Consider the following 10137-nt stretch of genomic DNA (forward strand, 5'->3'; position numbering starts at 1 on the left):
TTAACTAAAGAATTCAGTTATTATGACATTTTCTACGGTATTGGGCACATACTGACACTACTCCATTACATGTTTAACTGTAAAATAGCTTTAAAAATCTACATATTAGAAAACAAAAATCAACAACAACATATAACACGATACTTGGCAATTACTTCATCTTTTTAGATGTAAAGTACAATTAGCTAATATTAAAGCTCTGCATTTTAAGGAAAACAAACGATGGGATTTGAATTGTATATGAACCTTTTGTTAACATAATATGCAAATTTATATGAAATTTGATAAAGATAATACTTTTAAAATTATTTTAAAGATAAACATCAGATATAAGAATTTTTGCGCCTTTCAAAAGTGCTTTCGGTGATAATTTCTGTTCTTAACCAATACATGTATAATTCCCACAGGAACTGACTTGACATATAAAGCATATTAAAGACAATATATATGAATAAATTTGGAAAATAAACTTCAAAACAAATATATAAATTTAAACAAAATGAATAAAATAAAAAACACTGAAAAAATAGTTAGTGATCATCGCGAAATACCTTATTCCAAAACATACCTTTATTATAGCGATTACAAGAGTCATTATAAATACGTGTTGACATCAGTACTTACATAAAAAGGGCACATGGCAGATTATGTTTCTGTTACTATTTCGATTTGCAATTAGATTGCAGTCTAGAATTTTATTCATTGACTTAAATTGCAAAAAATAAGATCCAAACAACATTTGTAACAAGAGGATGACATGCATCGAAGAATATTATTATGACTACTAACATATTTCCCCTTGTTTAGTATTAAAGGTAATAATGGTTATTATCCCATTCACATAGATTGTATCACGGAGGTACAGCCAATGGCAACACAAGTCGTCTCAAACATGGCGAGAAGAAAGATGCAAACAGTGTATGTAAGTAAAGGTAAAATATTGTTATTACTTTTTAAGGTTTGAAAAGTTTATATTATTTTAAGGAAACGTCTTGTAATGGTTAAACCTTTGGGTGTTGGGTTGCGGGAGGAGATCGAATACCCCAACATTAAGTTTACTTTAAAAAGTTATTTTTCTTCATTTTATAGCATGACATTACATACCAAATACTCCATACTTCTTCCTGATAACATTTGTTTACCGCAAGAAAAAGTTATTATTGAAGAAACTATTTATAAAGAAAAAGAAATATCAAAGAATATTAGCTTATATGGAAGTTACATATATTTTATTGTTTAACTGTAAATATCATTTTCTGGTACATTTTCCATATAACTGGGGCTACAAGGGAATTTGGTAATGCAAAAATTGATCAACACTCCTTGTTAATATGTTACGGAACTTAAACATTTAGATGAGTCAAGAAATATCTGTTCGCGCAAATAAAAAGGAAACGCCCGTTTTTTCCAAATGGCATGAGAACAGTTTGCTTAAATAAGTCATTAAAATCATTTATAAATAAATGGTGTAAAACGGGTTTTATATTATACGTGTTTTAATTAATTTATTTTGTTGGATTTGACGTCGCACCGACACATGATAGGTCATATGGCGATTTTCCAGCTTTAATGGTGGAGGAAGACCCGCGGTGTACCTCCGTGCATTATTTCATCACGAGCGGACACCTGGGTAGAACCACAGACCTTCCGTAAGCCAGCTGGGTGGCTTCCTCACATGAAGAAAGTCGCCATATGACCTATCATGTGTCGGTGCGACGTCAAATCCAACAAAAATATAATATCAAATAAAATTTGCGCAAACAAAATATTATTTAAATATTTCTTCTTTAATTAAATGATCACATTCAATTTTCTAAAAAGAGACTAAACAAGCTAATATTATTAAATTAACGTTAATAGAGAAATATCGAAGCAAACATTATCGCTAAAAGTTGACATTTTGTGCAGCATATGTAAGACTTTGAACAGACTCAATCAAGCCGAGTCTGCAATTTTCACTGTTTGCATTGTTTTCGGTGCTTCAGAGGGATCTACTTTCCAGGTTTTATTTTTTGTACTTAAAGCCCGGGTTTAAGGCAAATACATGTTTACATCTTACATCAAAAGGAACAACCGCTCTTAGAAATTGTCAATAGGGGAAACTGAGCAGTACTTCTGAAGTTTCCATTGTTTTTGTATATACACCTACTTAAAGAACTTAAAAATAGATAAGGATCCACCTCATGAGGATTACAATTGAGGTTTGGTGCATCATAAGCATGAGCGGTACCTCATTATATTCCTTAATTTGTTTATCTTTTTCTCGAAATGTTTGATATTGTCTTTTTATTTACTGACTTGTATTTACGGCAATGTGATGCATTTAGGTAATATATCGCCGAATTATCAATTTACAAACATACACTTTATGGTTCTAGTGTTAGGAGCTGCATTCCTTGAACAAGTCTATATTCGTTTGATAAATGTATTTCTTGTGTGCTCTTGTTCAGGTATTGTAATAATGTGTACTTGGAAAGCTTTAAAGTTATTGAAGTGTTTCTCTTTTTTTTTCAGAGATGGAAAACAACAGTCAATATGAAAGACATCTTTCTCATGTTTCACCTGACATTTATTTGCGGTTGATCAGAGCTAAAAATATCGCGAGGAAATGTTTTTTTTTTGTATAAAATATTACATGCTTAAATTATATACTCAAACAGAGGTATAGTTTCAATACAATTTGGAAGATATATAAAGAGAGAGAAGGAGTATAATTATTTGTGAGTAGGTTCTATTATAGCAGTTAATATGTATTCAAATTGGATTTATTTATTCAACGGAGTTTAAAATGTACATAGATCTAGTAATGGAGTTCAATTATATGTGAGGAAGTTTTATTATAATCATTAATTTTTTGTGTATTCAAATTGGATCTAATTTTCAATATACTTTGGAGTATACATAGACAGAGGAATATAAATAATTCTGTTATTCAGGTCGGATTTAATTTTAAACACAATTTGGAATATACCAAGATAAAGTGAAAGAATAAAATTACTGGTGATAATGTTTTAATGTGATCATTAAAATTTGAATCGGGTTGAATTTTTGATACAATTTTGAATATATACAGACATGGTAAAGAAAGGTGATGATTTGTGATATTCTAATCGAATTTAATTTTCAATACAATTCGGAATATTCATACATTTAGTAAAGGTATATTACTATTGGTGATATTCAAATCGAAATCGATGTTTAATACAAGTTGGATTGTGTATAGGTATAGCAAAGGAATATAATTATCGGTGAGTAAGTTTTATTCTAATTATTGATATATAGCTAAATCTGATAGTACAATTCTCAAAACTTTAAGATTATGCATTGATAAAATCAAGAAATAATTATATTAATAATCGTTAGTTCTAATCATTATATAACGTATACCACAAATATACCCTTATCTATATGGTAATAAACTTTAAGCTCAAATAGAGAAATACTTCGCGGAATAAATACATTTAGGAACAGGCATATATTAATGATTTCGGTTTAAAACACATTGTTTGGGCTCTACCTTGGTCTATGCCTTTTTAATCTGTACTATTATATTTATAATATTTGTTTCCGGCACCTTTATTATCTTTTTTTCTGAGAGAACACAAGTTGAAAGATTGAAGGTACGTTGCACATTTTATCGAATTTGAAATGGTTGTTGATTTGATCATGTAGGTTAGACTAGCTTCTAGACTATGATATATCTTTTTACATTTTTATGATTGTATGTAGTGAACTGAGCCAGTCTATATCCTATGTCCAATATCATAGTCTAGTACAATCCGAAAATTCACAAACCTCTTTTTAGGTTTGTTATCAATCAATGTCAAGAACTGACCACAGCCTAGCTAATAGAGATAAGTGGTTTACTGCCACATGTTTATGCAATTTATTGAGACCATCTGGTAGCTGGGATTTACAACTGCAGGGTTCAGCTGAGTTGAAATTTTATCAGAAATGAATTTCTCTGTATTGGTACTTGCATTTAGATTGGAAAATCTGAAAGATACACATTCCTTTAGTATAGTTTTTATTCATGGAAGGCTTGTTCAATTTACCAAATACTTCATTTTAACGTTAAAAATGTTTAATACTCTAAATACAAGTAAGCATTTGATATTTCGCATAAAATATATAGCATTATGAATTAACTTTATAAGTCCGCCCTTTCATTTGAAAAATATTGTCAAATGCGATGGCAAAACAATACTGTGGAAGGACGGTGCGCCATGCTAATTGCAAAATGCTAAATGACAAATAATTCAATAAAAAATGGCATTTAGCATAAAATATGTATTATCATAAAGTTATTGGCATTTAGCATTAAAATTGACATTCGGCAATTAGCATGACGCACCGGCCCTCCATACAAAGCTGAATGCTAACATGCTTTGTCCGATGCTGGCATGACATGGTAGAACATGCTTCAAATCAGACTCATAAAACATGATGCAGATCTTTATTTCATAAAATCAATGGACAATTAGCATTATCTTTCAGCATTATAAACATTAGATATTTGAAATTTTCGCATTTATTATGAGAGTAAGAATATTGTATTTAGCGATTAGTATTAGATATCTGGCAAAAAGAATGGTGCACCAGCCTTCCATATATGCATCGACCTTCAATAGTTTTGTTATTTATCAATCTTTGTTAAGAAAATAAAACGTCTTTTTTTGTTTGGTGCTGCAGTGACTGCGGAACGGTGCTTGGTCACTGAATAGAAATCATTTTATGCTGACACTTGTGTTTCTTTTAATTGTGGTACAGCTTTCTCATAATTTTGTCTATATCTACTGGCTTTCCAATGGGACAACAAGTCTCGGTTTTATAAACACCTTTGAAAAGTTTTATATCGTAGAATGCAATCATAATCTTCTTTTTTGACACATATTATACAAAGCAGTTTATCGTTTGAATAAACTTGAACTCGACATATTTTTTTAAAATGTGCCTTTGACAAAGACATGCTGTAATAAACTTTTAAAATCCATTCTTCAGTTTCAGAATTTTAATGATTAGAATAATCCTTTAAATAAAACTAGAAAATGCTTTTGTAAAAAAGCGCATGTCTCCCCCAATGCAAAGTCCCATAGGCAAGAAGTTAATAGGGGTCAGGAGCGAAAGCCAAAGAGACACTGATGGTTGGCTGCAATAGGGATCATCTACTTGGCATGTCCAGTCATCCCGCTAAATTTCAACACTCTTGGCCTAGTAGTTGTCAAGTCACTGTTCAGGCTCCTGTGACCTTGACCTTTGATCAAGTGACCTCAAAATAAGTAGGGGTCATCTACTCTGCATGTCCAATCATCCTATTAAGTTTCAACATTGTAGGTCAAGTGCTTCTCAAGTTATTTCCAAAAAATGATTTTACATGAACAGGCCACTGTGACCTTGACCTTTAATAGACTGACCCCAAAATCAATAGGGGTCATCTACTCTGCATGTTCAATCATCCTATGAAGTTTCAACACTCTGGGTCAAGTGGTTCTCAAGTTATTGATATGAACTGGTTATCAATGTTCAGGCCTCTATGACCTTGACCTTTAACGGAGTGACCCCAAAAACATTAGGGGTCATTTACTCTGCATGAACAATCATCCTATGAAGTTTCAACATTCTGGGTCGAGAGGTTCTCAAGTTATTGATTGGAAATGGTTTCCAATGTTCAGGCCCCTGTGGCCTTGACCTTTAACAGAGTGACCCTAAAATCGTTAGGGGTCATCTACTCTGCATGACCAATCATCCTATGAAGTTTCATCATTCTGGGTCAAGTGGTTCTCAAGTTACTGACCGGAAATTGTTTTCAATGTTCAGGCCCCTGTGACCTTGACCTTTCAGAGAGTGACCCCAAAATTGTTAGGGGTCATCTACTCGGCATGAGCAATCATCCTATTAAGTTTCAACATTCTGGGTCAAGTGGTTCTCAAGTTACTGACCGGAAATGGCTTTCAATGTTCAGGCCCCTGTGACCTTGACCTTTAATGGAGTGAACCCAAAATCGACAGGAGTCATCTACTTTGCATGTACAATCACCCTTTGAAGTTTCAACATTCTGGGTCAAATGGTTCTCTAGTTATTGATCGGAAATGATTTTCCATGTTCAGGCCCCTGTGACCTTGACCTTTGATGGAGTGACCCCAAAATCAACAGGGTTCATCTACTCTTTATGATCAACCATCCTATGAAGATTCAACATTCTGGGTCAAGTGGTTCTCTAGTTATTGATCGGAAATTGTTTTCAATGTTCAGGCCCCTGTGACCTTGACCTTTGACGGAGTAATCCCAAAATCAATAGGTGTCATCTACTCTTCATGGCCAATCATCCTATGAAGTTTCAACATTCTGGGTCAAGTGGTTCTCTAGTTATTGATCGGAAATTGTTTTCAATGTTCAGGTGCCTGTGACCTTGACCTTTGACGGAGTGACCCCAAAATCAACAGGGGTCATCTACTCTTCATGGCCAATCATCCTATGAAGTTTCAACATTCTGGGTCAAGTGGTTCTCTAATTTATTGATCGGAAATGGTTTTCAATATTCAGGCCCCTGTGACCTTGACCTTTAACCAAGTGACCCCAAAATCAATAGGGGTCATTTACTCTTCATGGCCAATCATCCTTTGAAGTTTCAACATTCTGGGTCAAATGGTTCTCTAGTTATTGATCGAAATTGGTTTTCAATGTTCAGGCCCCTGTGACCTTGACCTTTGATGGAGTGATCCCAAAAACAATAGGGGTCGTCTACTATAGCAGCCCTACAACCCTATGAAGTTTGAAGGTTCTAGGTCAAATGGTTCTCCAGTTATTGCTCGGAAATGAAGTGTGACGTACGGACGGACGGACGGACGGACGGACAGACGGACGGACGGACAGGGCAATAACAATATGTCTCCTGGGGGAGACATAATATACATATTATTGTTAATAAATATATTTGCAAGATGACCCATCAAGATTTCAAAAGTAGCAAAATGGTTTATTCTAGATGAGAATGGTTCTTCAACTATCACCATTAAAAATCAGTTAGGTAAACAGATTTATGATCAGCAGCACAACACTTGACCACTAGCATGATGTACGAATTATCCATGGGTAATCTAATAGCCATAGGTGCCAATCATCTCTCTGAGAGTATTTCGGATTGTACTAGACTGATAATTTCAACATCAGTCCTGTGTGAAAATCTCTAAAACAGACTGGCTTTTGTCTCTATTAAATTGAATTTGTCAAAAAAGGGAAAAATATAGAAATATAGTTATTATCAGTCTAGTGGCTAGTCTACATGTAGGTGGACTAAGTCATTTTCTGACACTTTTTTATCAGATATAGTTCAGCCAAATTCCATGATATGCTGGATATAATTTGAGGTATTGTTAACTAACTAGAAGGGCCGGTTCGGTCCTAAATTAGAAAATAGACATAATTGTCATCATTTAATAAAACAATCAAATCTAGGATATTTCAGTTGGAACGAAACAAATAATCATTTGTTTCTTTCATCGATTAGTTTATACACAATTTATTTTAGGTCGATTGTGAAGGAAGTTCTACAGCTTCTATTTATCAGACACCTCAATCTTGATGGAATCCATCGCCACGAGGGTATGAGAGAGGAGGCCAGTTTTCTTTTTTTAAATCTGAGCGCCAAGCAAGGCAGCTACCGGTACCATTTTTTACGTCTTTGGTATGACGCGGCCAGGAATTCCCGCACTCGAAGTAGACGCTCTACCACTAGGTTATCGGGGCTGTTTTAAATTGATTAATAATACGAATTACAAACAGAAAAGAAAAAAAGAAATAAGACCGAGAATATACCGAGAATAATACTACTGACAATTTGTTAAACGACCAAATCATCTGCCAAAATTCTAAGGCCTTTTGTTTTTAAGTATAAAATAGTCACTTTTTTCCACTTTTATATGTATGTTTAGATGGAACAGTCCTGCATTTCTAATAAAAATCCATAACCAGAAATATTTTTTTTGTCGTAATTAAATGTTTCTTTTTTTTCTCGTCTGATTGATGTTGTAGGTGCAGACTTTACAATAGGGTTTAACCGTTTAGTCTCCAAGCTGCACTGAAACCAGAAACAATGCTTTTTTAGGAGTGTTCTAAGCTCTTACTATGAGTAACGAATCCGTCTTCTCAAATAAACAACATAAGCACATTAAGAAATAATAAACAACTTTACAAATATTAGGTAAATGCAGCCATTGTATTTAAATAGGAACTACTGCAATCAAAATTTAAGAAATCCGTTCCGAGTATTTTTTGACAACATGACTTGATAACGTGACTTATATCTTAATTGATTGTTTGCTGCAAAGGTATTACATTCAGGTTGCCCCTAGATGTTGAATTTTGCATGATTTGTAACAGTGGCTAATACAAATTTATTACGTTCCGGAAACAATTTCTTATTGCTTGATGTCACGAACATGTATAAGATGAAACCGTCTCATAAAAAGCACTTGAAATGCAATTAGTATTAATTGAAATTCATGACATAACTTATTTAGGGGTCTAACTAGGCTATTTGGCAAAACAATTAAATGTGTTGATTAAACAGTTCTGTAAATAATATGATGTCCCTGGATGTGATCCTAATTGACAGGACAAGAAAACAAATAATTTATTTTATTGAGCAATACAATTCATTCCTAAATGAAGAAAACATTTTAGGAGAAATTTGTTTAATTCAACAATATTTACTCCGAAAACAAATCAAAAGATGTAGCTTTGAATTCCACAACTAAATAGCAATACCGAGGTACTGAGATAGTTAATGTGAAGAAACGGGTTAGAAATGCTAATGCAAAAAAGCAAATTTGCTATTTCCTTTACATGTGCATTTAAAATAAAATAAAATAAAACATATAAATAAATTTTATATATATAGATTAAATGGAAACAAGATTTATGGCGTTTCATTTAAGGATGTACGAGCGTTTTATTCAGGATATCCGCCATTTATAATGTACCAAATATATTATGCTTTTTGCGAAAAAAAAATTTCACCCTTATTTTTGGCTGGAATTTGCCGAAAATAGACGTAAGATTTACAATGGTGAAGGGATAGGTAATTTCTAATCTATTTAAGTAGACCAGGTTAGGTTTTGATATTTTTCTGACTGATACATATAATGTTAAGCTATAAAGAAAATATGTTTTTTTAAGATAGCCATTTATATTATCTAGAAAATATAAATTAAAACAAAAAGAACAAAAATATCAGAATTCACCACATTTTAACAGTTTTAATTAATAAATCTCTTAGATGCACGGTGACCCAAATTTTTTTTATTTCCATTTTGAAGCTTTTTTGTGTGTCATTAATGCTGCAAAATATTTTGAAAAACCTTAACGTCAGAATTTTTTTGTAGATCTAAGTATGTTTTTTTTCCATTGAAAATAAAGCGAGTTGGGTAATTATGACAACATGTAAAAATTAAAGAGATTTGTTAGTGACATTTATGCTTATATAATACTGAAATCAACATTATATTCATATAAATCTGTAAGACCGGAAATCCCTATAAGATTAAGTAGGATATTATATATTTTATAAAGTACCAACATTTTTTTCAATTTTACAAAATTTCAGAAATGTGTAAACAGTGGGTGAAGAAAATACCTTATGAAATTAAAACGAGTTCGGTGACCTATGTTTTTTTGCTCTTGTTTGTTTTAGAAACTAATGTTATTCAAGCTCACAGGGTATGAAAAAATTCTTAACTTTAGAAAAAAAATCGCTCGAACATCCTTAAAAGTAGGCTGAAGAAATTTTACTTCATCTAATCTAATTATTTACTGAGAAGCAATAGACCTGGAAGAAATTAATCGGGCGTAGGAAACAACTACAACAAAACGGTACTTTCACCGTCTTGACCTTCATTTTGGGTGTGAAAATTTCAAATGTAACTGTTCCATATTATCAGCATAGCGCAATAGTTTTTCAAGAACTTTAAGCTGAAATTTGGAAATAAACAAAATAAATATTCTTCCTGTAATTTTCTGGATGTTCGGTAGCATTTATAGATACTGTCTAGCTATTATTTTAAAGATTCACAAATGTCATAAGTTATTTCAAAGTTACAATTAATAAATAGGATAATTATCTTACCTAATAGAACTAAA

General features: G+C 32.6%; 1 long non-coding RNA gene across 1 annotated transcript; it reads left to right on the plus strand.

The window, feature by feature from the left end:
• The first annotated feature begins 841 nt into the window (after positions 1–841).
• Positions 842–7974, plus strand: LOC123544927 (uncharacterized). Its single transcript, XR_008366788.1, has 3 exons — positions 842–932; positions 2515–3248; positions 7529–7974. It is a non-coding gene; the product is annotated as an uncharacterized LOC123544927 (long non-coding RNA).
• The last annotated feature ends 2163 nt before the right edge of the window (positions 7975–10137 follow it).

Source organism: Mercenaria mercenaria, chromosome 1 (genome assembly GCF_021730395.1).
Source record: "Mercenaria mercenaria strain notata chromosome 1, MADL_Memer_1, whole genome shotgun sequence".
Lineage (NCBI taxonomy): Eukaryota > Metazoa > Mollusca > Bivalvia > Venerida > Veneridae > Mercenaria > Mercenaria mercenaria.